This window comes from Schistocerca cancellata, unplaced genomic scaffold (genome assembly GCF_023864275.1).
Source record: "Schistocerca cancellata isolate TAMUIC-IGC-003103 unplaced genomic scaffold, iqSchCanc2.1 HiC_scaffold_411, whole genome shotgun sequence".
Taxonomy (NCBI): Eukaryota; Metazoa; Arthropoda; class Insecta; order Orthoptera; family Acrididae; genus Schistocerca; species Schistocerca cancellata.
In genome coordinates this window covers 268963-290780 of record NW_026046428.1, presented here as the reverse complement: position 1 = coordinate 290780, position 21818 = coordinate 268963, and the positions used below count along the sequence as shown (strand labels likewise).

Below are 21818 nucleotides of genomic sequence, written 5' to 3'. Positions count from 1 at the left end.
CGGTTGAAGCTCCGGAAGGAGGGCGACAAACGAAGGTTGGAAGGCCAAAAGATGGAGGGTCGTGTGCGCAAAAACTTCCCTTCCGGTACCGGGAATCGAACCCGGGCCTCCTGGGTGAAAGCCAGGTATCCTAGCCACTAGACCACACCGGATTTGCTCGAGAAACGTGAGATTTACTCCCTCTCTTCTCGCATTTCGTGCTCAATCCGGACTCAGTGTTGTTCTCTGTTTGCGAGCATTTTTGCGCGTGCAGACTGGCATGGCGCACAGCTCGAAACTGTCTATTCATTGCTGTTTGCATCATATTTCACTCATAACAGGGGAGGAGAATGATCAAAGTTGTTCCTTGCCATAATTGGAAGTAAACATTGTGACGCTGAGGCGTGGACTCCTTGTGGATAACAAACGACAATTAAGTTCGTTCGCTAGCAATAGCAACGCCGTTAATTCAGCCGTGATGTACAGCAAATTAAATGCCCCGGGTGAGGATCGAACTCACGACCTTAAGATTATGAGACTTACGCGCTACCTACTGCGCTACCGAGGCTCGTTGCAACCATCATCCCAGGAATCTTGGTAAGTCTCACATATTAGAGATAGACAGTTTGCGCTTTCTCAGGAATCTGTTGTGTCGCTACGCGTGCTTTCCCGACTTGCTAGAGTAAACTGCTGCCGCAGCTTTTTTAACGACGGAAAGCAGCACTGCCTGAGGTTACAGTACATCGCCCTTGCGGCACCTGAACACAGCGGCCTGTAGGGCCAGGCCGACGCTGGAGTTCAGTAACAGCACGCGGCCGTCCAAGTAGGGTCTCTTGCGTGCTGCATGTTTGGTTCTTCTCACAGCGAATCCTGCTATACATTCCTGAGGCTGGCGCACCTCAAGCGAGCAATCGGCGCGGCAGCACTATAGCGAGAACAGCAAAACGATGCATCGGCCGGGAATCGAAGCCGGGCCGCCCGCGTGGTAGTCGAACAACCTACCACTTTTTTAGTTGTTGTTCTCATTTTGTTAGTTGCATTTGTTGGGGGCGGACGTCCGATGACGTCCGTGCTTCCCGAGCATATTCCCGAGCAGCTGTCTGCAGGGAAAGTGGGATTGCCACCCAGCGACGTCGGATACAACCGAAAAAAGTGCTACACACGCGGAGTCCCCCACTACACTGCCTCAAAGCGACCGCTCGTCACTATTGTGTGAGTAACGTTGCGGCCGCGGCGACGAGCCTTGCCCAAAGACGCAGCGTGCGTGGAGGCGCTGCCCGAATGCACCCTCCTACCTCGTAAAGCGTCTACAGCTACTATCACCGTGGGCCACTGCCGGCGGGCGGGAAGCCGACACAGCGCGGCGTTGCGAGCAGCGGCTGTGCGGTGGTAGTGTAATGGTGAGCATAGTTGCCTTCCGAGCAGTTGAGCCGCGTTCGATTCCCGGCCACCGCAACGGGCGCAAATCTATGCGTATGAGTATGTGAGCCACGTGCTGTTGAATTAACGTTTTCTTTCCGTCGTCGCTCCACGCAGGCCATCCTGTAGTATGTCCCGACTTGTCCCGACTTTGCTCGGCTGACGCGAAAGCTGACGCTTGGAATTCGCCCTTAGCAAAAGGACAGGCGCTATAAACGACTGTGAGAGGTGAGGTGTAGCGAGGTACCAAAACGACAGGCAAACTGCGAAATTTTCTGCTCTCTCTTCTGAAACAAAAAATAAAAAAACCGACGCAGTCGGTAGGACTCGAACCTACGCTCCCACAGGGAATCTGATTTCTAGTCAGACGCCTTAACCACTCGGCCACGACTGCTCGTAGCTAAAGCTTCCCTCGAATCGTGAAAAATGCAACCGGTCTGCGCAGAATGTTGACAGGAAACGAACTCGGTGCACTGATTACGGCAGGGCTACCAGCGCTACGAGACGAGCCATTACGGAAGCGTTAAAATCTTCGCCCGAACAGGGATTCGAACCCTGGACACTTAGGTTAAAAGCCTAATGCTCTACCGACTGAGCTATCCGGGCTCACGCTTGTTGTGCATGGAGCGACTGCAAGCAATGTGAATAACTGGAACGCGTGTGTAGGCGTACTACGGTAATTGCTGGCTTCTGGCGCAACTGGCGACTTCACCGACTTCCCACTGACGCTGGTAGCACCCCAACAGCGGACCAGTGCCTCTTCTCCCTTTATCCCGGTGCTGACAGTAATTGCATCCTGTGCCTGCTTCCCCCGATTACGTTCGGTTGAAGCTCCGGAAGGAGGGCGACAAACGAAGGTTGGAAGGCCGAAAGATGGAGGGTCGTGTGCGCAAAAACTTCCCTTCCGGTACCGGGAATCGAACACGGGCCTCCTGGGTGAAAGCCAGGTATCCTAGCCACTAGACCACACCGGATTTGCTCGAGAAACGTGAGATTTACTCCCTCTCTTCTCGCATTTCGTGCTCAATCCGGACTCAGTGTTGTTCTCTGTTTGCGAGCATTTTTGCGCGTGCAGACTGGCATGGCGCACAGCTCGAAACTGTCTATTCATTGCTGTTTGCATCATATTTCACTCATAACAGGGGAGGAGAATGATCAAAGTTGTACCTTGCCATAATTGGAAGTAAACATTGTGACGCTGAGGCGTGGACTCCTTGTGGATAACAAACGACAATTAAGTTCGTTCGCTAGCAATAGCAACGCCGTTAATTCAGCCGTGATGTACAGCAAATTAAATGCCCCGGGTGAGGATCGAACTCACGACCTTAAGATTATGAGACTTACGCGCTACCTACTGCGCTACCGAGGCTCGTTGCAACCATCGTCCCAGGAATCTTGGTAAGTCTCACATATTAGAGATAGACAGTTTGCGCTTTCTCAGGAATCTGTTGTGTCGCTACGCGTGCTTTCCCGACTTGCTAGAGTAAACTGCTGCCGCAGCTTTTTTAACGACGGAAAGCAGCACTGCCTGAGGTTACAGTACATCGCCCTTGCGGCACCTGAACACAGCGGCCTGTAGGGCCAGGCCGACGCTGGAGTTCAGTAACAGCACGCGGCCGTCCAAGTAGGGTCTCTTGCGTGCTGCATGTTTGGTTCTTCTCACAGCGAATCCTGCTATACATTCCTGAGGCTGGCGCACCTCAAGCGAGCAATCGGCGCGGCAGCACTATAGCGAGAACAGCAAAACGATGCATCGGCCGGGAATCGAAGCCGGGCCGCCCGCGTGGTAGTCGAACAACCTACCACTTTTTTAGTTGTTGTTCTCATTTTGTTAGTTGCATTTGTTGGGGGCGGACGTCCGATGACGTCCGTGCTTCCCGAGCATATTCCCGAGCAGCTGTCTGCAGGGAAAGTGGGATTGCCACCCAGCGACGTCGGATACAACCGAAAAAAGTGCTACACACGCGGAGTCCCCCACTACACTGCCTCAAAGCGACCGCTCGTCACTATTGTGTGAGTAACGTTGCGGCCGCGGCGACGAGCCTTGCCCAAAGACGCAGCGTGCGTGGAGGCGCTGCCCGAATGCACCCTCCTACCTCGTAAAGCGTCTACAGCTACTATCACCGTGGGCCACTGCCGGCGGGCGGGAAGCCGACACAGCGCGGCGTTGCGAGCAGCGGCTGTGCGGTGGTAGTGTAATGGTGAGCATAGTTGCCTTCCGAGCAGTTGAGCCGCGTTCGATTCCCGGCCACCGCAACGGGCGCAAATCTATGCGTATGAGTATGTGAGCCACGTGCTGTTGAATTAACGTTTTCTTTCCGTCGTCGCTCCACGCAGGCCATCCTGTAGTATGTCCCGACTTGTCCCGACTTTGCTCGGCTGACGCGAAAGCTGACGCTTGGAATTCGCCCTTATCAAAAGGACAGGCGCTATAAACGACTGTGAGAGGTGAGGTGTAGCGAGGTACCAAAACGACAGGCAAACTGCGAAATTTTCTGCTCTCTCTTCTGAAACAAAAAATAAAAAAACCGACGCAGTCGGTAGGACTCGAACCTACGCTCCCACAGGGAATCTGATTTCTAGTCAGACGCCTTAACCACTCGGCCACGACTGCTCGTAGCTAAAGCTTCCCTCGAATCGTGAAAAATGCAACCGGTCTGCGCAGAATGTTGACAGGAAACGAACTCGGTGCACTGATTACGGCAGGGCTACCAGCGCTACGAGACGAGCCATTACGGAAGCGTTAAAATCTTCGCCCGAACAGGGATTCGAACCCTGGACACTTAGGTTAAAAGCCTAATGCTCTACCGACTGAGCTATCCGGGCTCACGCTTGTTGTGCATGGAGCGACTGCAAGCAATGTGAATAACTGGAACGCGTGTGTAGGCGTACTACGGTAATTGCTGGCTTCTGGCGCAACTGGCGACTTCACCGACTTCCCACTGACGCTGGTAGCACCCCAACAGCGGACCAGTGCCTCTTCTCCCTTTATCCCGGTGCTGACAGTAATTGCATCCTGTGCCTGCTTCCCCCGATTACGTTCGGTTGAAGCTCCGGAAGGAGGGCGACAAACGAAGGTTGGAAGGCCAAAAGATGGAGGGTCGTGTGCGCAAAAACTTCCCTTCCGGTACCGGGAATCGAACCCGGGCCTCCTGGGTGAAAGCCAGGTATCCTAGCCACTAGACCACACCGGATTTGCTCGAGAAACGTGAGATTTACTCCCTCTCTTCTCGCATTTCGTGCTCAATCCGGACTCAGTGTTGTTCTCTGTTTGCGAGCATTTTTGCGCGTGCAGACTGGCATGGCGCACAGCTCGAAACTGTCTATTCATTGCTGTTTGCATCATATTTCACTCATAACAGGGGAGGAGAATGATCAAAGTTGTACCTTGCCATAATTGGAAGTAAACATTGTGACGCTGAGGCGTGGACTCCTTGTGGATAACAAACGACAATTAAGTTCGTTCGCTAGCAATAGCAACGCCGTTAATTCAGCCGTGATGTACAGCAAATTAAATGCCCCGGGTGAGGATCGAACTCACGACCTTAAGATTATGAGACTTACGCGCTACCTACTGCGCTACCGAGGCTCGTTGCAACCATCATCCCAGGAATCTTGGTAAGTCTCACATATTAGAGATAGACAGTTTGCGCTTTCTCAGGAATCTGTTGTGTCGCTACGCGTGCTTTCCCGACTTGCTAGAGTAAACTGCTGCCGCAGCTTTTTTAACGACGGAAAGCAGCACTGCCTGAGGTTACAGTACATCGCCCTTGCGGCACCTGAACACAGCGGCCTGTAGGGCCAGGCCGACGCTGGAGTTCAGTAACAGCACGCGGCCGTCCAAGTAGGGTCTCTTGCGTGCTGCATGTTTGGTTCTTCTCACAGCGAATCCTGCTATACATTCCTGAGGCTGGCGCACCTCAAGCGAGCAATCGGCGCGGCAGCACTATAGCGAGAACAGCAAAACGATGCATCGGCCGGGAATCGAAGCCGGGCCGCCCGCGTGGTAGTCGAACAACCTACCACTTTTTTAGTTGTTGTTCTCATTTTGTTAGTTGCATTTGTTGGGGGCGGACGTCCGATGACGTCCGTGCTTCCCGAGCATATTCCCGAGCAGCTGTCTGCAGGGAAAGTGGGATTGCCACCCAGCGACGTCGGATACAACCGAAAAAAGTGCTACACACGCGGAGTCCCCCACTACACTGCCTCAAAGCGACCGCTCGTCACTATTGTGTGAGTAACGTTGCGGCCGCGGCGACGAGCCTTGCCCAAAGACGCAGCGTGCGTGGAGGCGCTGCCCGAATGCACCCTCCTACCTCGTAAAGCGTCTACAGCTACTATCACCGTGGGCCACTGCCGGCGGGCGGGAAGCCGACACAGCGCGGCGTTGCGAGCAGCGGCTGTGCGGTGGTAGTGTAATGGTGAGCATAGTTGCCTTCCGAGCAGTTGAGCCGCGTTCGATTCCCGGCCACCGCAACGGGCGCAAATCTATGCGTATGAGTATGTGAGCCACGTGCTGTTGAATTAACGTTTTCTTTCCGTCGTCGCTCCACGCAGGCCATCCTGTAGTATGTCCCGACTTGTCCCGACTTTGCTCGGCTGACGCGAAAGCTGACGCTTGGAATTCGCCCTTAGCAAAAGGACAGGCGCTATAAACGACTGTGAGAGGTGAGGTGTAGCGAGGTACCAAAACGACAGGCAAACTGCGAAATTTTCTGCTCTCTCTTCTGAAACAAAAAATAAAAAAACCGACGCAGTCGGTAGGACTCGAACCTACGCTCCCACAGGGAATCTGATTTCTAGTCAGACGCCTTAACCACTCGGCCACGACTGCTCGTAGCTAAAGCTTCCCTCGAATCGTGAAAAATGCAACCGGTCTGCGCAGAATGTTGACAGGAAACGAACTCGGTGCACTGATTACGGCAGGGCTACCAGCGCTACGAGACGAGCCATTACGGAAGCGTTAAAATCTTCGCCCGAACAGGGATTCGAACCCTGGACACTTAGGTTAAAAGCCTAATGCTCTACCGACTGAGCTATCCGGGCTCACGCTTGTTGTGCATGGAGCGACTGCAAGCAATGTGAATAACTGGAACGCGTGTGTAGGCGTACTACGGTAATTGCTGGCTTCTGGCGCAACTGGCGACTTCACCGACTTCCCACTGACGCTGGTAGCACCCCAACAGCGGACCAGTGCCTCTTCTCCCTTTATCCCGGTGCTGACAGTAATTGCATCCTGTGCCTGCTTCCCCCGATTACGTTCGGTTGAAGCTCCGGAAGGAGGGCGACAAACGAAGGTTGGAAGGCCAAAAGATGGAGGGTCGTGTGCGCAAAAACTTCCCTTCCGGTACCGGGAATCGAACCCGGGCCTCCTGGGTGAAAGCCAGGTATCCTAGCCACTAGACCACACCGGATTTGCTCGAGAAACGTGAGATTTACTCCCTCTCTTCTCGCATTTCGTGCTCAATCCGGACTCAGTGTTGTTCTCTGTTTGCGAGCATTTTTGCGCGTGCAGACTGGCATGGCGCACAGCTCGAAACTGTCTATTCATTGCTGTTTGCATCATATTTCACTCATAACAGGGGAGGAGAATGATCAAAGTTGTACCTTGCCATAATTGGAAGTAAACATTGTGACGCTGAGGCGTGGACTCCTTGTGGATAACAAACGACAATTAAGTTCGTTCGCTAGCAATAGCAACGCCGTTAATTCAGCCGTGATGTACAGCAAATTAAATGCCCCGGGTGAGGATCGAACTCACGACCTTAAGATTATGAGACTTACGCGCTACCTACTGCGCTACCGAGGCTCGTTGCAACCATCATCCCAGGAATCTTGGTAAGTCTCACATATTAGAGATAGACAGTTTGCGCTTTCTCAGGAATCTGTTGTGTCGCTACGCGTGCTTTCCCGACTTGCTAGAGTAAACTGCTGCCGCAGCTTTTTTAACGACGGAAAGCAGCACTGCCTGAGGTTACAGTACATCGCCCTTGCGGCACCTGAACACAGCGGCCTGTAGGGCCAGGCCGACGCTGGAGTTCAGTAACAGCACGCGGCCGTCCAAGTAGGGTCTCTTGCGTGCTGCATGTTTGGTTCTTCTCACAGCGAATCCTGCTATACATTCCTGAGGCTGGCGCACCTCAAGCGAGCAATCGGCGCGGCAGCACTATAGCGAGAACAGCAAAACGATGCATCGGCCGGGAATCGAAGCCGGGCCGCCCGCGTGGTAGTCGAACAACCTACCACTTTTTTAGTTGTTGTTCTCATTTTGTTAGTTGCATTTGTTGGGGGCGGACGTCCGATGACGTCCGTGCTTCCCGAGCATATTCCCGAGCAGCTGTCTGCAGGGAAAGTGGGATTGCCACCCAGCGACGTCGGATACAACCGAAAAAAGTGCTACACACGCGGAGTCCCCCACTACACTGCCTCAAAGCGACCGCTCGTCACTATTGTGTGAGTAACGTTGCGGCCGCGGCGACGAGCCTTGCCCAAAGACGCAGCGTGCGTGGAGGCGCTGCCCGAATGCACCCTCCTACCTCGTAAAGCGTCTACAGCTACTATCACCGTGGGCCACTGCCGGCGGGCGGGAAGCCGACACAGCGCGGCGTTGCGAGCAGCGGCTGTGCGGTGGTAGTGTAATGGTGAGCATAGTTGCCTTCCGAGCAGTTGAGCCGCGTTCGATTCCCGGCCACCGCAACGGGCGCAAATCTATGCGTATGAGTATGTGAGCCACGTGCTGTTGAATTAACGTTTTCTTTCCGTCGTCGCTCCACGCAGGCCATCCTGTAGTATGTCCCGACTTGTCCCGACTTTGCTCGGCTGGCGCGAAAGCTGACGCTTGGAATTCGCCCTTATCAAAAGGACAGGCGCTATAAACGACTGTGAGAGGTGAGGTGTAGCGAGGTACCAAAACGACAGGCAAACTGCGAAATTTTCTGCTCTCTCTTCTGAAACAAAAAATAAAAAAACCGACGCAGTCGGTAGGACTCGAACCTACGCTCCCACAGGGAATCTGATTTCTAGTCAGACGCCTTAACCACTCGGCCACGACTGCTCGTAGCTAAAGCTTCCCTCGAATCGTGAAAAATGCAACCGGTCTGCGCAGAATGTTGACAGGAAACGAACTCGGTGCACTGATTACGGCAGGGCTACCAGCGCTACGAGACGAGCCATTACGGAAGCGTTAAAATCTTCGCCCGAACAGGGATTCGAACCCTGGACACTTAGGTTAAAAGCCTAATGCTCTACCGACTGAGCTATCCGGGCTCACGCTTGTTGTGCATGGAGCGACTGCAAGCAATGTGAATAACTGGAACGCGTGTGTAGGCGTACTACGGTAATTGCTGGCTTCTGGCGCAACTGGCGACTTCACCGACTTCCCACTGACGCTGGTAGCACCCCAACAGCGGACCAGTGCCTCTTCTCCCTTTATCCCGGTGCTGACAGTAATTGCATCCTGTGCCTGCTTCCCCCGATTACGTTCGGTTGAAGCTCCGGAAGGAGGGCGACAAACGAAGGTTGGAAGGCCAAAAGATGGAGGGTCGTGTGCGCAAAAACTTCCCTTCCGGTACCGGGAATCGAACCCGGGCCTCCTGGGTGAAAGCCAGGTATCCTAGCCACTAGACCACACCGGATTTGCTCGAGAAACGTGAGATTTACTCCCTCTCTTCTCGCATTTCGTGCTCAATCCGGACTCAGTGTTGTTCTCTGTTTGCGAGCATTTTTGCGCGTGCAGACTGGCATGGCGCACAGCTCGAAACTGTCTATTCATTGCTGTTTGCATCATATTTCACTCATAACAGGGGAGGAGAATGATCAAAGTTGTACCTTGCCATAATTGGAAGTAAACATTGTGACGCTGAGGCGTGGACTCCTTGTGGATAACAAACGACAATTAAGTTCGTTCGCTAGCAATAGCAACGCCGTTAATTCAGCCGTGATGTACAGCAAATTAAATGCCCCGGGTGAGGATCGAACTCACGACCTTAAGATTATGAGACTTACGCGCTACCTACTGCGCTACCGAGGCTCGTTGCAACCATCATCCCAGGAATCTTGGTAAGTCTCACATATTAGAGATAGACAGTTTGCGCTTTCTCAGGAATCTGTTGTGTCGCTACGCGTGCTTTCCCGACTTGCTAGAGTAAACTGCTGCCGCAGCTTTTTTAACGACGGAAAGCAGCACTGCCTGAGGTTACAGTACATCGCCCTTGCGGCACCTGAACACAGCGGCCTGTAGGGCCAGGCCGACGCTGGAGTTCAGTAACAGCACGCGGCCGTCCAAGTAGGGTCTCTTGCGTGCTGCATGTTTGGTTCTTCTCACAGCGAATCCTGCTATACATTCCTGAGGCTGGCGCACCTCAAGCGAGCAATCGGCGCGGCAGCACTATAGCGAGAACAGCAAAACGATGCATCGGCCGGGAATCGAAGCCGGGCCGCCCGCGTGGTAGTCGAACAACCTACCACTTTTTTAGTTGTTGTTCTCATTTTGTTAGTTGCATTTGTTGGGGGCGGACGTCCGATGACGTCCGTGCTTCCCGAGCATATTCCCGAGCAGCTGTCTGCAGGGAAAGTGGGATTGCCACCCAGCGACGTCGGATACAACCGAAAAAAGTGCTACACACGCGGAGTCCCCCACTACACTGCCTCAAAGCGACCGCTCGTCACTATTGTGTGAGTAACGTTGCGGCCGCGGCGACGAGCCTTGCCCAAAGACGCAGCGTGCGTGGAGGCGCTGCCCGAATGCACCCTCCTACCTCGTAAAGCGTCTACAGCTACTATCACCGTGGGCCACTGCCGGCGGGCGGGAAGCCGACACAGCGCGGCGTTGCGAGCAGCGGCTGTGCGGTGGTAGTGTAATGGTGAGCATAGTTGCCTTCCGAGCAGTTGAGCCGCGTTCGATTCCCGGCCACCGCAACGGGCGCAAATCTATGCGTATGAGTATGTGAGCCACGTGCTGTTGAATTAACGTTTTCTTTCCGTCGTCGCTCCACGCAGGCCATCCTGTAGTATGTCCCGACTTGTCCCGACTTTGCTCGGCTGACGCGAAAGCTGACGCTTGGAATTCGCCCTTATCAAAAGGACAGGCGCTATAAACGACTGTGAGAGGTGAGGTGTAGCGAGGTACCAAAACGACAGGCAAACTGCGAAATTTTCTGCTCTCTCTTCTGAAACAAAAAATAAAAAAACCGACGCAGTCGGTAGGACTCGAACCTACGCTCCCACAGGGAATCTGATTTCTAGTCAGACGCCTTAACCACTCGGCCACGACTGCTCGTAGCTAAAGCTTCCCTCGAATCGTGAAAAATGCAACCGGTCTGCGCAGAATGTTGACAGGAAACGAACTCGGTGCACTGATTACGGCAGGGCTACCAGCGCTACGAGACGAGCCATTACGGAAGCGTTAAAATCTTCGCCCGAACAGGGATTCGAACCCTGGACACTTAGGTTAAAAGCCTAATGCTCTACCGACTGAGCTATCCGGGCTCACGCTTGTTGTGCATGGAGCGACTGCAAGCAATGTGAATAACTGGAACGCGTGTGTAGGCGTACTACGGTAATTGCTGGCTTCTGGCGCAACTGGCGACTTCACCGACTTCCCACTGACGCTGGTAGCACCCCAACAGCGGACCAGTGCCTCTTCTTCCTTTATCCCGGTGCTGACAGTAATTGCATCCTGTGCCTGCTTCCCCCGATTACGTTCGGTTGAAGCTCCGGAAGGAGGGCGACAAACGAAGGTTGGAAGGCCAAAAGATGGAGGGTCGTGTGCGCAAAAACTTCCCTTCCGGTACCGGGAATCGAACCCGGGCCTCCTGGGTGAAAGCCAGGTATCCTAGCCACTAGACCACACCGGATTTGCTCGAGAAACGTGAGATTTACTCCCTCTCTTCTCGCATTTCGTGCTCAATCCGGACTCAGTGTTGTTCTCTGTTTGCGAGCATTTTTGCGCGTGCAGACTGGCATGGCGCACAGCTCGAAACTGTCTATTCATTGCTGTTTGCATCATATTTCACTCATAACAGGGGAGGAGAATGATCAAAGTTGTTCCTTGCCATAATTGGAAGTAAACATTGTGACGCTGAGGCGTGGACTCCTTGTGGATAACAAACGACAATTAATTTCGTTCGCTAGCAATAGCAACGCCGTTAATTCAGCCGTGATGTACAGCAAATTAAATGCCCCGGGTGAGGATCGAACTCACGACCTTAAGATTATGAGACTTACGCGCTACCTACTGCGCTACCGAGGCTCGTTGCAACCATCATCCCAGGAATCTTGGTAAGTCTCACATATTAGAGATAGACAGTTTGCGCTTTCTCAGGAATCTGTTGTGTCGCTACGCGTGCTTTCCCGACTTGCTAGAGTAAACTGCTGCCGCAGCTTTTTTAACGACGGAAAGCAGCACTGCCTGAGGTTACAGTACATCGCCCTTGCGGCACCTGAACACAGCGGCCTGTAGGGCCAGGCCGACGCTGGAGTTCAGTAACAGCACGCGGCCGTCCAAGTAGGGTCTCTTGCGTGCTGCATGTTTGGTTCTTCTCACAGCGAATCCTGCTATACATTCCTGAGGCTGGCGCACCTCAAGCGAGCAATCGGCGCGGCAGCACTATAGCGAGAACAGCAAAACGATGCATCGGCCGGGAATCGAAGCCGGGCCGCCCGCGTGGTAGTCGAACAACCTACCACTTTTTTAGTTGTTGTTCTCATTTTGTTAGTTGCATTTGTTGGGGGCGGACGTCCGATGACGTCCGTGCTTCCCGAGCATATTCCCGAGCAGCTGTCTGCAGGGAAAGTGGGATTGCCACCCAGCGACGTCGGATACAACCGAAAAAAGTGCTACACACGCGGAGTCCCCCACTACACTGCCTCAAAGCGACCGCTCGTCACTATTGTGTGAGTAACGTTGCGGCCGCGGCGACGAGCCTTGCCCAAAGACGCAGCGTGCGTGGAGGCGCTGCCCGAATGCACCCTCCTACCTCGTAAAGCGTCTACAGCTACTATCACCGTGGGCCACTGCCGGCGGGCGGGAAGCCGACACAGCGCGGCGTTGCGAGCAGCGGCTGTGCGGTGGTAGTGTAATGGTGAGCATAGTTGCCTTCCGAGCAGTTGAGCCGCGTTCGATTCCCGGCCACCGCAACGGGCGCAAATCTATGCGTATGAGTATGTGAGCCACGTGCTGTTGAATTAACGTTTTCTTTCCGTCGTCGCTCCACGCAGGCCATCCTGTAGTATGTCCCGACTTGTCCCGACTTTGCTCGGCTGACGCGAAAGCTGACGCTTGGAATTCGCCCTTATCAAAAGGACAGGCGCTATAAACGACTGTGAGAGGTGAGGTGTAGCGAGGTACCAAAACGACAGGCAAACTGCGAAATTTTCTGCTCTCTCTTCTGAAACAAAAAATAAAAAAACCGACGCAGTCGGTAGGACTCGAACCTACGCTCCCACAGGGAATCTGATTTCTAGTCAGACGCCTTAACCACTCGGCCACGACTGCTCGTAGCTAAAGCTTCCCTCGAATCGTGAAAAATGCAACCGGTCTGCGCAGAATGTTGACAGGAAACGAACTCGGTGCACTGATTACGGCAGGGCTACCAGCGCTACGAGACGAGCCATTACGGAAGCGTTAAAATCTTCGCCCGAACAGGGATTCGAACCCTGGACACTTAGGTTAAAAGCCTAATGCTCTACCGACTGAGCTATCCGGGCTCACGCTTGTTGTGCATGGAGCGACTGCAAGCAATGTGAATAACTGGAACGCGTGTGTAGGCGTACTACGGTAATTGCTGGCTTCTGGCGCAACTGGCGACTTCACCGACTTCCCACTGACGCTGGTAGCACCCCAACAGCGGACCAGTGCCTCTTCTCCCTTTATCCCGGTGCTGACAGTAATTGCATCCTGTGCCTGCTTCCCCCGATTACGTTCGGTTGAAGCTCCGGAAGGAGGGCGACAAACGAAGGTTGGAAGGCCAAAAGATGGAGGGTCGTGTGCGCAAAAACTTCCCTTCCGGTACCGGGAATCGAACCCGGGCCTCCTGGGTGAAAGCCAGGTATCCTAGCCACTAGACCACACCGGATTTGCTCGAGAAACGTGAGATTTACTCCCTCTCTTCTCGCATTTCGTGCTCAATCCGGACTCAGTGTTGTTCTCTGTTTGCGAGCATTTTTGCGCGTGCAGACTGGCATGGCGCACAGCTCGAAACTGTCTATTCATTGCTGTTTGCATCATATTTCACTCATAACAGGGGAGGAGAATGATCAAAGTTGTACCTTGCCATAATTGGAAGTAAACATTGTGACGCTGAGGCGTGGACTCCTTGTGGATAACAAACGACAATTAAGTTCGTTCGCTAGCAATAGCAACGCCGTTAATTCAGCCGTGATGTACAGCAAATTAAATGCCCCGGGTGAGGATCGAACTCACGACCTTAAGATTATGAGACTTACGCGCTACCTACTGCGCTACCGAGGCTCGTTGCAACCATCATCCCAGGAATCTTGGTAAGTCTCACATATTAGAGATAGACAGTTTGCGCTTTCTCAGGAATCTGTTGTGTCGCTACGCGTGCTTTCCCGACTTGCTAGAGTAAACTGCTGCCGCAGCTTTTTTAACGACGGAAAGCAGCACTGCCTGAGGTTACAGTACATCGCCCTTGCGGCACCTGAACACAGCGGCCTGTAGGGCCAGGCCGACGCTGGAGTTCAGTAACAGCACGCGGCCGTCCAAGTAGGGTCTCTTGCGTGCTGCATGTTTGGTTCTTCTCACAGCGAATCCTGCTATACATTCCTGAGGCTGGCGCACCTCAAGCGAGCAATCGGCGCGGCAGCACTATAGCGAGAACAGCAAAACGATGCATCGGCCGGGAATCGAAGCCGGGCCGCCCGCGTGGTAGTCGAACAACCTACCACTTTTTTAGTTGTTGTTCTCATTTTGTTAGTTGCATTTGTTGGGGGCGGACGTCCGATGACGTCCGTGCTTCCCGAGCATATTCCCGAGCAGCTGTCTGCAGGGAAAGTGGGATTGCCACCCAGCGACGTCGGATACAACCGAAAAAAGTGCTACACACGCGGAGTCCCCCACTACACTGCCTCAAAGCGACCGCTCGTCACTATTGTGTGAGTAACGTTGCGGCCGCGGCGACGAGCCTTGCCCAAAGACGCAGCGTGCGTGGAGGCGCTGCCCGAATGCACCCTCCTACCTCGTAAAGCGTCTACAGCTACTATCACCGTGGGCCACTGCCGGCGGGCGGGAAGCCGACACAGCGCGGCGTTGCGAGCAGCGGCTGTGCGGTGGTAGTGTAATGGTGAGCATAGTTGCCTTCCGAGCAGTTGAGCCGCGTTCGATTCCCGGCCACCGCAACGGGCGCAAATCTATGCGTATGAGTATGTGAGCCACGTGCTGTTGAATTAACGTTTTCTTTCCGTCGTCGCTCCACGCAGGCCATCCTGTAGTATGTCCCGACTTGTCCCGACTTTGCTCGGCTGACGCGAAAGCTGACGCTTGGAATTCGCCCTTATCAAAAGGACAGGCGCTATAAACGACTGTGAGAGGTGAGGTGTAGCGAGGTACCAAAACGACAGGCAAACTGCGAAATTTTCTGCTCTCTCTTCTGAAACAAAAAATAAAAAAACCGACGCAGTCGGTAGGACTCGAACCTACGCTCCCACAGGGAATCTGATTTCTAGTCAGACGCCTTAACCACTCGGCCACGACTGCTCGTAGCTAAAGCTTCCCTCGAATCGTGAAAAATGCAACCGGTCTGCGCAGAATGTTGACAGGAAACGAACTCGGTGCACTGATTACGGCAGGGCTACCAGCGCTACGAGACGAGCCATTACGGAAGCGTTAAAATCTTCGCCCGAACAGGGATTCGAACCCTGGACACTTAGGTTAAAAGCCTAATGCTCTACCGACTGAGCTATCCGGGCTCACGCTTGTTGTGCATGGAGCGACTGCAAGCAATGTGAATAACTGGAACGCGTGTGTAGGCGTACTACGGTAATTGCTGGCTTCTGGCGCAACTGGCGACTTCACCGACTTCCCACTGACGCTGGTAGCACCCCAACAGCGGACCAGTGCCTCTTCTTCCTTTATCCCGGTGCTGACAGTAATTGCATCCTGTGCCTGCTTCCCCCGATTACGTTCGGTTGAAGCTCCGGAAGGAGGGCGACAAACGAAGGTTGGAAGGCCAAAAGATGGAGGGTCGTGTGCGCAAAAACTTCCCTTCCGGTACCGGGAATCGAACCCGGGCCTCCTGGGTGAAAGCCAGGTATCCTAGCCACTAGACCACACCGGATTTGCTCGAGAAACGTGAGATTTACTCCCTCTCTTCTCGCATTTCGTGCTCAATCCGGACTCAGTGTTGTTCTCTGTTTGCGAGCATTTTTGCGCGTGCAGACTGGCATGGCGCACAGCTCGAAACTGTCTATTCATTGCTGTTTGCATCATATTTCACTCATAACAGGGGAGGAGAATGATCAAAGTTGTTCCTTGCCATAATTGGAAGTAAACATTGTGACGCTGAGGCGTGGACTCCTTGTGGATAACAAACGACAATTAATTTCGTTCGCTAGCAATAGCAACGCCGTTAATTCAGCCGTGATGTACAGCAAATTAAATGCCCCGGGTGAGGATCGAACTCACGACCTTAAGATTATGAGACTTACGCGCTACCTACTGCGCTACCGAGGCTCGTTGCAACCATCATCCCAGGAATCTTGGTAAGTCTCACATATTAGAGATAGACAGTTTGCGCTTTCTCAGGAATCTGTTGTGTCGCTACGCGTGCTTTCCCGACTTGCTAGAGTAAACTGCTGCCGCAGCTTTTTTAACGACGGAAAGCAGCACTGCCTGAGGTTACAGTACATCGCCCTTGCGGCACCTGAACACAGCGGCCTGTAGGGCCAGGCCGACGCTGGAGTTCAGTAACAGCACGCGGCCGTCCAAGTAGGGTCTCTTGCGTGCTGCATGTTTGGTTCTTCTCACAGCGAATCCTGCTATACATTCCTGAGGCTGGCGCACCTCAAGCGAGCAATCGGCGCGGCAGCACTATAGCGAGAACAGCAAAACGATGCATCGGCCGGGAATCGAAGCCGGGCCGCCCGCGTGGTAGTCGAACAACCTACCACTTTTTTAGTTGTTGTTCTCATTTTGTTAGTTGCATTTGTTGGGGGCGGACGTCCGATGACGTCCGTGCTTCCCGAGCATATTCCCGAGCAGCTGTCTGCAGGGAAAGTGGGATTGCCACCCAGCGACGTCGGATACAACCGAAAAAAGTGCTACACACGCGGAGTCCCCCACTACACTGCCTCAAAGCGACCGCTCGTCACTATTGTGTGAGTAACGTTGCGGCCGCGGCGACGAGCCTTGCCCAAAGACGCAGCGTGCGTGGAGGCGCTGCCCGAATGCACCCTCCTACCTCGTAAAGCGTCTACAGCTACTATCACCGTGGGCCACTGCCGGCGGGCGGGAAGCCGACACAGCGCGGCGTTGCGAGCAGCGGCTGTGCGGTGGTAGTGTAATGGTGAGCATAGTTGCCTTCCGAGCAGTTGAGCCGCGTTCGATTCCCGGCCACCGCAACGGGCGCAAATCTATGCGTATGAGTATGTGAGCCACGTGCTGTTGAATTAACGTTTTCTTTCCGTCGTCGCTCCACGCAGGCCATCCTGTAGTATGTCCCGACTTGTCCCGACTTTGCTTGGCTGACGCGAAAGCTGACGCTTGGAATTCGCCCTTATCAAAAGGACAGGCGCTATAAACGACTGTGAGAGGTGAGGTGTAGCGAGGTACCAAAACGACAGGCAAACTGCGAAATTTTCTGCTCTCTCTTCTGAAACAAAAAATAAAAAATCCGACGCAGTCGGTAGGACTCGAACCTACGCTCCCACAGTGAATCTGATTTCTAGTCAGACGCCTTAACCACTCGGCCACGACTGCTCGTAGCTAAAGCTTCCCTCGAATCGTGAAAAATGCAACCGGTCTGCGCAGAATGTTGACAGGAAACGAACTCGGTGCACTGATTACGGCAGGGCTACCAGCGCTACGAGACGAGCCATTACGGAAGCGTTAAAATCTTCGCCCGAACAGGGATTCGAACCCTGGACACTTAGGTTAAAAGCCTAATGCTCCACCGACTGAGCTATCCGGGCTCACGCTTGTTGTGCATGGAGCGACTGCAAGCAATGTGAATAACTGGAACGCGTGTGTAGGCGTACTACGGTAATTGCTGGCTTCTGGCGCAACTGGCGACTTCACCGACTTCCCACTGACGCTGGTAGCACCCCAACAGCGGACCAGTGCCTCTTCTCCCTTTATCCCGGTGCTGACAGTAATTGCATCCTGTGCCTGCTTCCCCCGATTACGTTCGGTTGAAGCTCCGGAAGGAGGGCGACAAACGAAGGTTGGAAGGCCAAAAGATGGAGGGTCGTGTGCGCAAAAACTTCCCTTCCGGTACCGGGAATCGAACCCGGGCCTCCTGGGTGAAAGCCAGGTATCCTAGCCACTAGACCACACCGGATTTGCTCGAGAAACGTGAGATTTACTCCCTCTCTTCTCGCATTTCGTGCTCAATCCGGACTCAGTGTTGTTCTCTGTTTGCGAGCATTTTTGCGCGTGCAGACTGGCATGGCGCACAGCTCGAAACTGTCTATTCATTGCTGTTTGCATCATATTTCACTCATAACAGGGGAGGAGAATGATCAAAGTTGTTCCTTGCCATAATTGGAAGTAAACATTGTGACGCTGAGGCGTGGACTCCTTGTGGATAACAAACGACAATTAATTTCGTTCGCTAGCAATAGCAACGCCGTTAATTCAGCCGTGATGTACAGCAAATTAAATGCCCCGGGTGAGGATCGAACTCACGACCTTAAGATTATGAGACTTACGCGCTACCTACTGCGCTACCGAGGCTCGTTGCAACCATCATCCCAGGAATCTTGGTAAGTCTCACATATTAGAGATAGACAGTTTGCGCTTTCTCAGGAATCTGTTGTGTCGCTACGCGTGCTTTCCCGACTTGCTAGAGTAAACTGCTGCCGCAGCTTTTTTAACGACGGAAAGCAGCACTGCCTGAGGTTACAGTACATCGCCCTTGCGGCACCTGAACACAGCGGCCTGTAGGGCCAGGCCGACGCTGGAGTTCAGTAACAGCACGCGGCCGTCCAAGTAGGGTCTCTTGCGTGCTGCATGTTTGGTTCTTCTCACAGCGAATCCTGCTATACATTCCTGAGGCTGGCGCACCTCAAGCGAGCAATCGGCGCGGCAGCACTATAGCGAGAACAGCAAAACGATGCATCGGCCGGGAATCGAAGCCGGGCCGCCCGCGTGGTAGTCGAACAACCTACCACTTTTTTAGTTGTTGTTCTCATTTTGTTAGTTGCATTTGTTGGGGGCGGACGTCCGATGACGTCCGTGCTTCCCGAGCATATTCCCGAGCAGCTGTCTGCAGGGAAAGTGGGATTGCCACCCAGCGACGTCGGATACAACCGAAAAAAGTGCTACACACGCGGAGTCCCCCACTACACTGCCTCAAAGCGACCGCTCGTCACTATTGTGTGAGTAACGTTGCGGCCGCGGCGACGAGCCTTGCCCAAAGACGCAGCGTGCGTGGAGGCGCTGCCCGAATGCACCCTCCTACCTCGTAAAGCGTCTACAGCTACTATCACCGTGGGCCACTGCCGGCGGGCGGGAAGCCGACACAGCGCGGCGTTGCGAGCAGCGGCTGTGCGGTGGTAGTGTAATGGTGAGCATAGTTGCCTTCCGAGCAGTTGAGCCGCGTTCGATTCCCGGCCACCGCAACGGGCGCAAATCTATGCGTATGAGTATGTGAGCCACGTGCTGTTGAATTAACGTTTTCTTTCCGTCGTCGCTCCACGCAGGCCATCCTGTAGTATGTCCCGACTTGTCCCGACTTTGCTTGGCTGACGCGAAAGCTGACGCTTGGAATTCGCCCTTATCAAAAGGACAGGCGCTATAAACGACTGTGAGAGGTGAGGTGTAGCGAGGTACCAAAACGACAGGCAAACTGCGAAATTTTCTGCTCTCTCTTCTGAAACAAAAAATAAAAAATCCGACGCAGTCGGTAGGACTCGAACCTACGCTCCCACAGTGAATCTGATTTCTAGTCAGACGCCTTAACCACTCGGCCACGACTGCTCGTAGCTAAAGCTTCCCTCGAATCGTGAAAAATGCAACCGGTCTGCGCAGAATGTTGACAGGAAACGAACTCGGTGCACTGATTACGGCAGGGCTACCAGCGCTACGAGACGAGCCATTACGGAAGCGTTAAAATCTTCGCCCGAACAGGGATTCGAACCCTGGACACTTAGGTTAAAAGCCTAATGCTCCACCGACTGAGCTATCCGGGCTCACGCTTGTTGTGCATGGAGCGACTGCAAGCAATGTGAATAACTGGAACGCGTGTGTAGGCGTACTACGGTAATTGCTGGCTTCTGGCGCAACTGGCGACTTCACCGACTTCCCACTGACGCTGGTAGCACCCCAACAGCGGACCAGTGCCTCTTCTCCCTTTATCCCGGTGCTGACAGTAATTGCATCCTGTGCCTGCTTCCCCCGATTACGTTCGGTTGAAGCTCCGGAAGGAGGGCGACAAACGAAGGTTGGAAGGCCAAAAGATGGAGGGTCGTGTGCGCAAAAACTTCCCTTCCGGTACCGGGAATCGAACCCGGGCCTCCTGGGTGAAAGCCAGGTATCCTAGCCACTAGACCACACCGGATTTGCTCGAGAAACGTGAGATTTACTCCCTCTCTTCTCGCATTTCGTGCTCAATCCGGACTCAGTGTTGTTCTCTGTTTGCGAGCATTTTTGCGCGTGCAGACTGGCATGGCGCACAGCTCGAAACTGTCTATTCATTGCTGTTTGCATCATATTTCACTCATAACAGGGGAGGAGAATGATCAAAGTTGTTCCTTGCCATAATTGGAAGTAAACATTGTGACGCTGAGGCGTGGACTCCTTGTGGATAACAAACGACAATTAAGTTCGTTCGCTAGCAATAGCAACGCCGTTAATTCAGCCGTGATGTACAGCAAATTAAATGCCCCGGGTGAGGATCGAACTCACGACCTTAAGATTATGAGACTTACGCGCTACCTACTGCGCTACCGAGGCTCGTTGCAACCATCATCCCAGGAATCTTGGTAAGTCTCACATATTAGAGATAGACAGTTTGCGCTTTCTCAGGAATCTGTTGTGTCGCTACGCGTGCTTTCCCGACTTGCTAGAGTAAACTGCTGCCGCAGCTTTTTTAACGACGGAAATCAGCACTGCCTGAGGTTACAGTACATCGCCCTTGCGGCACCTGAACACAGCGGCCTGTAGGGCCAGGCCGACGCTGGAGTTCAGTAACAGCACGCGGCCGTCCAAGTAGGGTCTCTTGCGTGCTGCATGTTTGGTTCTTCTCACAGCGAATCCTGCTATACATTCCTGAGGCTGGCGCACCTCAAGCGAGCAATCGGCGCGGCAGCACTATAGCGAGAACAGCAAAACGATGCATCGGCCGGGAATCGAAGCCGGGCCGCCCGCGTGGTAGTCGAACAACCTACCACTTTTTTAGTTGTTGTTCTCATTTTGTTAGTTGCATTTGTTGGGGGCGGACGTCCGATGACGTCCGTGCTTCCCGAGCATATTCCCGAGCAGCTGTCTGCAGGGAAAGTGGGATTGCCACCCAGCGACGTCGGATACAACCGAAAAAAGTGCTACACACGCGGAGTCCCCCACTACACTGCCTCAAAGCGACCGCTCGTCACTATTGTGTGAGTAACGTTGCGGCCGCGGCGACGAGCCTTGCCCAAAGACGCAGCGTGCGTGGAGGCGCTGCCCGAATGCACCCTCCTACCTCGTAAAGCGTCTACAGCTACTATCACCGTGGGCCACTGCCGGCGGGCGGGAAGCCGACACAGCGCGGCGTTGCGAGCAGCGGCTGTGCGGTGGTAGTGTAATGGTGAGCATAGTTGCCTTCCGAGCAGTTGAGCCGCGTTCGATTCCCGGCCACCGCAACGGGCGCAAATCTATGCGTATGAGTATGTGAGCCACGTGCTGTTGAATTAACGTTTTCTTTCCGTCGTCGCTCCACGCAGGCCATCCTGTAGTATGTCCCGACTTGTCCCGACTTTGCTCGGCTGACGCGAAAGCTGACGCTTGGAATTCGCCCTTATCAAAAGGACAGGCGCTATAAACGACTGTGAGAGGTGAGGTGTAGCGAGGTACCAAAACGACAGGCAAACTGCGAAATTTTCTGCTCTCTCTTCTGAAACAAAAAATAAAAAATCCGACGCAGTCGGTAGGACTCGAACCTACGCTCCCACAGTGAATCTGATTTCTAGTCAGACGCCTTAACCACTCGGCCACGACTGCTCGTAGCTAAAGCTTCCCTCGAATCGTGAAAAATGCAACCGGTCTG

At 53.7% G+C, this 21818-nt stretch overlaps 49 non-coding genes across 49 annotated transcripts; 10 read left to right on the top strand and 39 right to left on the bottom strand.

Moving 5' to 3' along the window:
• Positions 1-80: 80 nt before the first annotated feature.
• On the bottom strand, positions 81-152 carry Trnae-uuc (transfer RNA glutamic acid (anticodon UUC)). Its single transcript has one exon. It is a non-coding gene; the product is annotated as a tRNA-Glu (tRNA).
• Positions 153-474: 322 nt separating this feature from the next.
• On the bottom strand, positions 475-547 carry Trnam-cau (transfer RNA methionine (anticodon CAU)). The gene has a single exon. It is a non-coding gene; the product is annotated as a tRNA-Met (tRNA).
• Positions 548-1362: 815 nt separating this feature from the next.
• On the top strand, positions 1363-1434 carry Trnag-ucc (transfer RNA glycine (anticodon UCC)). Its single transcript has one exon. It is a non-coding gene; the product is annotated as a tRNA-Gly (tRNA).
• A 276-nt stretch (positions 1435-1710) lies between these two features.
• Positions 1711-1792, bottom strand: Trnas-aga (transfer RNA serine (anticodon AGA)). Its single transcript has one exon. It is a non-coding gene; the product is annotated as a tRNA-Ser (tRNA).
• Positions 1793-1931: 139 nt separating this feature from the next.
• On the bottom strand, positions 1932-2004 carry Trnak-uuu (transfer RNA lysine (anticodon UUU)). The gene has a single exon. It is a non-coding gene; the product is annotated as a tRNA-Lys (tRNA).
• A 296-nt stretch (positions 2005-2300) lies between these two features.
• Positions 2301-2372, bottom strand: Trnae-uuc (transfer RNA glutamic acid (anticodon UUC)). The gene has a single exon. It is a non-coding gene; the product is annotated as a tRNA-Glu (tRNA).
• Positions 2373-2694: 322 nt separating this feature from the next.
• Trnam-cau (transfer RNA methionine (anticodon CAU)) lies at positions 2695-2767 on the bottom strand. The gene has a single exon. It is a non-coding gene; the product is annotated as a tRNA-Met (tRNA).
• Positions 2768-3582: 815 nt separating this feature from the next.
• On the top strand, positions 3583-3654 carry Trnag-ucc (transfer RNA glycine (anticodon UCC)). The gene has a single exon. It is a non-coding gene; the product is annotated as a tRNA-Gly (tRNA).
• Positions 3655-3930: 276 nt separating this feature from the next.
• Positions 3931-4012, bottom strand: Trnas-aga (transfer RNA serine (anticodon AGA)). The gene has a single exon. It is a non-coding gene; the product is annotated as a tRNA-Ser (tRNA).
• Positions 4013-4151: 139 nt separating this feature from the next.
• Trnak-uuu (transfer RNA lysine (anticodon UUU)) lies at positions 4152-4224 on the bottom strand. Its single transcript has one exon. It is a non-coding gene; the product is annotated as a tRNA-Lys (tRNA).
• Positions 4225-4520: 296 nt separating this feature from the next.
• Positions 4521-4592, bottom strand: Trnae-uuc (transfer RNA glutamic acid (anticodon UUC)). Its single transcript has one exon. It is a non-coding gene; the product is annotated as a tRNA-Glu (tRNA).
• A 322-nt stretch (positions 4593-4914) lies between these two features.
• Trnam-cau (transfer RNA methionine (anticodon CAU)) lies at positions 4915-4987 on the bottom strand. The gene has a single exon. It is a non-coding gene; the product is annotated as a tRNA-Met (tRNA).
• Positions 4988-5802: 815 nt separating this feature from the next.
• On the top strand, positions 5803-5874 carry Trnag-ucc (transfer RNA glycine (anticodon UCC)). The gene has a single exon. It is a non-coding gene; the product is annotated as a tRNA-Gly (tRNA).
• A 276-nt stretch (positions 5875-6150) lies between these two features.
• Positions 6151-6232, bottom strand: Trnas-aga (transfer RNA serine (anticodon AGA)). The gene has a single exon. It is a non-coding gene; the product is annotated as a tRNA-Ser (tRNA).
• A 139-nt stretch (positions 6233-6371) lies between these two features.
• Trnak-uuu (transfer RNA lysine (anticodon UUU)) lies at positions 6372-6444 on the bottom strand. The gene has a single exon. It is a non-coding gene; the product is annotated as a tRNA-Lys (tRNA).
• Positions 6445-6740: 296 nt separating this feature from the next.
• Trnae-uuc (transfer RNA glutamic acid (anticodon UUC)) lies at positions 6741-6812 on the bottom strand. Its single transcript has one exon. It is a non-coding gene; the product is annotated as a tRNA-Glu (tRNA).
• A 322-nt stretch (positions 6813-7134) lies between these two features.
• Trnam-cau (transfer RNA methionine (anticodon CAU)) lies at positions 7135-7207 on the bottom strand. The gene has a single exon. It is a non-coding gene; the product is annotated as a tRNA-Met (tRNA).
• Positions 7208-8022: 815 nt separating this feature from the next.
• Positions 8023-8094, top strand: Trnag-ucc (transfer RNA glycine (anticodon UCC)). Its single transcript has one exon. It is a non-coding gene; the product is annotated as a tRNA-Gly (tRNA).
• Positions 8095-8370: 276 nt separating this feature from the next.
• Positions 8371-8452, bottom strand: Trnas-aga (transfer RNA serine (anticodon AGA)). Its single transcript has one exon. It is a non-coding gene; the product is annotated as a tRNA-Ser (tRNA).
• Positions 8453-8591: 139 nt separating this feature from the next.
• Trnak-uuu (transfer RNA lysine (anticodon UUU)) lies at positions 8592-8664 on the bottom strand. Its single transcript has one exon. It is a non-coding gene; the product is annotated as a tRNA-Lys (tRNA).
• Positions 8665-8960: 296 nt separating this feature from the next.
• Trnae-uuc (transfer RNA glutamic acid (anticodon UUC)) lies at positions 8961-9032 on the bottom strand. Its single transcript has one exon. It is a non-coding gene; the product is annotated as a tRNA-Glu (tRNA).
• Positions 9033-9354: 322 nt separating this feature from the next.
• Positions 9355-9427, bottom strand: Trnam-cau (transfer RNA methionine (anticodon CAU)). Its single transcript has one exon. It is a non-coding gene; the product is annotated as a tRNA-Met (tRNA).
• Positions 9428-10242: 815 nt separating this feature from the next.
• Positions 10243-10314, top strand: Trnag-ucc (transfer RNA glycine (anticodon UCC)). Its single transcript has one exon. It is a non-coding gene; the product is annotated as a tRNA-Gly (tRNA).
• Positions 10315-10590: 276 nt separating this feature from the next.
• On the bottom strand, positions 10591-10672 carry Trnas-aga (transfer RNA serine (anticodon AGA)). Its single transcript has one exon. It is a non-coding gene; the product is annotated as a tRNA-Ser (tRNA).
• Positions 10673-10811: 139 nt separating this feature from the next.
• On the bottom strand, positions 10812-10884 carry Trnak-uuu (transfer RNA lysine (anticodon UUU)). The gene has a single exon. It is a non-coding gene; the product is annotated as a tRNA-Lys (tRNA).
• Positions 10885-11180: 296 nt separating this feature from the next.
• Trnae-uuc (transfer RNA glutamic acid (anticodon UUC)) lies at positions 11181-11252 on the bottom strand. Its single transcript has one exon. It is a non-coding gene; the product is annotated as a tRNA-Glu (tRNA).
• A 322-nt stretch (positions 11253-11574) lies between these two features.
• On the bottom strand, positions 11575-11647 carry Trnam-cau (transfer RNA methionine (anticodon CAU)). Its single transcript has one exon. It is a non-coding gene; the product is annotated as a tRNA-Met (tRNA).
• Positions 11648-12462: 815 nt separating this feature from the next.
• Positions 12463-12534, top strand: Trnag-ucc (transfer RNA glycine (anticodon UCC)). The gene has a single exon. It is a non-coding gene; the product is annotated as a tRNA-Gly (tRNA).
• A 276-nt stretch (positions 12535-12810) lies between these two features.
• Positions 12811-12892, bottom strand: Trnas-aga (transfer RNA serine (anticodon AGA)). The gene has a single exon. It is a non-coding gene; the product is annotated as a tRNA-Ser (tRNA).
• A 139-nt stretch (positions 12893-13031) lies between these two features.
• On the bottom strand, positions 13032-13104 carry Trnak-uuu (transfer RNA lysine (anticodon UUU)). Its single transcript has one exon. It is a non-coding gene; the product is annotated as a tRNA-Lys (tRNA).
• Positions 13105-13400: 296 nt separating this feature from the next.
• On the bottom strand, positions 13401-13472 carry Trnae-uuc (transfer RNA glutamic acid (anticodon UUC)). Its single transcript has one exon. It is a non-coding gene; the product is annotated as a tRNA-Glu (tRNA).
• A 322-nt stretch (positions 13473-13794) lies between these two features.
• Positions 13795-13867, bottom strand: Trnam-cau (transfer RNA methionine (anticodon CAU)). Its single transcript has one exon. It is a non-coding gene; the product is annotated as a tRNA-Met (tRNA).
• An 815-nt stretch (positions 13868-14682) lies between these two features.
• Trnag-ucc (transfer RNA glycine (anticodon UCC)) lies at positions 14683-14754 on the top strand. Its single transcript has one exon. It is a non-coding gene; the product is annotated as a tRNA-Gly (tRNA).
• A 276-nt stretch (positions 14755-15030) lies between these two features.
• On the bottom strand, positions 15031-15112 carry Trnas-aga (transfer RNA serine (anticodon AGA)). Its single transcript has one exon. It is a non-coding gene; the product is annotated as a tRNA-Ser (tRNA).
• Positions 15113-15251: 139 nt separating this feature from the next.
• Trnak-uuu (transfer RNA lysine (anticodon UUU)) lies at positions 15252-15324 on the bottom strand. Its single transcript has one exon. It is a non-coding gene; the product is annotated as a tRNA-Lys (tRNA).
• Positions 15325-15620: 296 nt separating this feature from the next.
• On the bottom strand, positions 15621-15692 carry Trnae-uuc (transfer RNA glutamic acid (anticodon UUC)). Its single transcript has one exon. It is a non-coding gene; the product is annotated as a tRNA-Glu (tRNA).
• Positions 15693-16014: 322 nt separating this feature from the next.
• Positions 16015-16087, bottom strand: Trnam-cau (transfer RNA methionine (anticodon CAU)). The gene has a single exon. It is a non-coding gene; the product is annotated as a tRNA-Met (tRNA).
• Positions 16088-16902: 815 nt separating this feature from the next.
• On the top strand, positions 16903-16974 carry Trnag-ucc (transfer RNA glycine (anticodon UCC)). The gene has a single exon. It is a non-coding gene; the product is annotated as a tRNA-Gly (tRNA).
• Positions 16975-17250: 276 nt separating this feature from the next.
• On the bottom strand, positions 17251-17332 carry Trnas-aga (transfer RNA serine (anticodon AGA)). The gene has a single exon. It is a non-coding gene; the product is annotated as a tRNA-Ser (tRNA).
• Positions 17333-17471: 139 nt separating this feature from the next.
• Trnak-uuu (transfer RNA lysine (anticodon UUU)) lies at positions 17472-17544 on the bottom strand. Its single transcript has one exon. It is a non-coding gene; the product is annotated as a tRNA-Lys (tRNA).
• Positions 17545-17840: 296 nt separating this feature from the next.
• Trnae-uuc (transfer RNA glutamic acid (anticodon UUC)) lies at positions 17841-17912 on the bottom strand. Its single transcript has one exon. It is a non-coding gene; the product is annotated as a tRNA-Glu (tRNA).
• A 322-nt stretch (positions 17913-18234) lies between these two features.
• On the bottom strand, positions 18235-18307 carry Trnam-cau (transfer RNA methionine (anticodon CAU)). The gene has a single exon. It is a non-coding gene; the product is annotated as a tRNA-Met (tRNA).
• An 815-nt stretch (positions 18308-19122) lies between these two features.
• On the top strand, positions 19123-19194 carry Trnag-ucc (transfer RNA glycine (anticodon UCC)). Its single transcript has one exon. It is a non-coding gene; the product is annotated as a tRNA-Gly (tRNA).
• A 276-nt stretch (positions 19195-19470) lies between these two features.
• Trnas-aga (transfer RNA serine (anticodon AGA)) lies at positions 19471-19552 on the bottom strand. The gene has a single exon. It is a non-coding gene; the product is annotated as a tRNA-Ser (tRNA).
• Positions 19553-19691: 139 nt separating this feature from the next.
• On the bottom strand, positions 19692-19764 carry Trnak-uuu (transfer RNA lysine (anticodon UUU)). Its single transcript has one exon. It is a non-coding gene; the product is annotated as a tRNA-Lys (tRNA).
• A 296-nt stretch (positions 19765-20060) lies between these two features.
• Positions 20061-20132, bottom strand: Trnae-uuc (transfer RNA glutamic acid (anticodon UUC)). Its single transcript has one exon. It is a non-coding gene; the product is annotated as a tRNA-Glu (tRNA).
• A 322-nt stretch (positions 20133-20454) lies between these two features.
• On the bottom strand, positions 20455-20527 carry Trnam-cau (transfer RNA methionine (anticodon CAU)). Its single transcript has one exon. It is a non-coding gene; the product is annotated as a tRNA-Met (tRNA).
• Positions 20528-21342: 815 nt separating this feature from the next.
• Positions 21343-21414, top strand: Trnag-ucc (transfer RNA glycine (anticodon UCC)). Its single transcript has one exon. It is a non-coding gene; the product is annotated as a tRNA-Gly (tRNA).
• Positions 21415-21690: 276 nt separating this feature from the next.
• Trnas-aga (transfer RNA serine (anticodon AGA)) lies at positions 21691-21772 on the bottom strand. Its single transcript has one exon. It is a non-coding gene; the product is annotated as a tRNA-Ser (tRNA).
• Between the last annotated feature and the right edge of the window lie 46 nt (positions 21773-21818).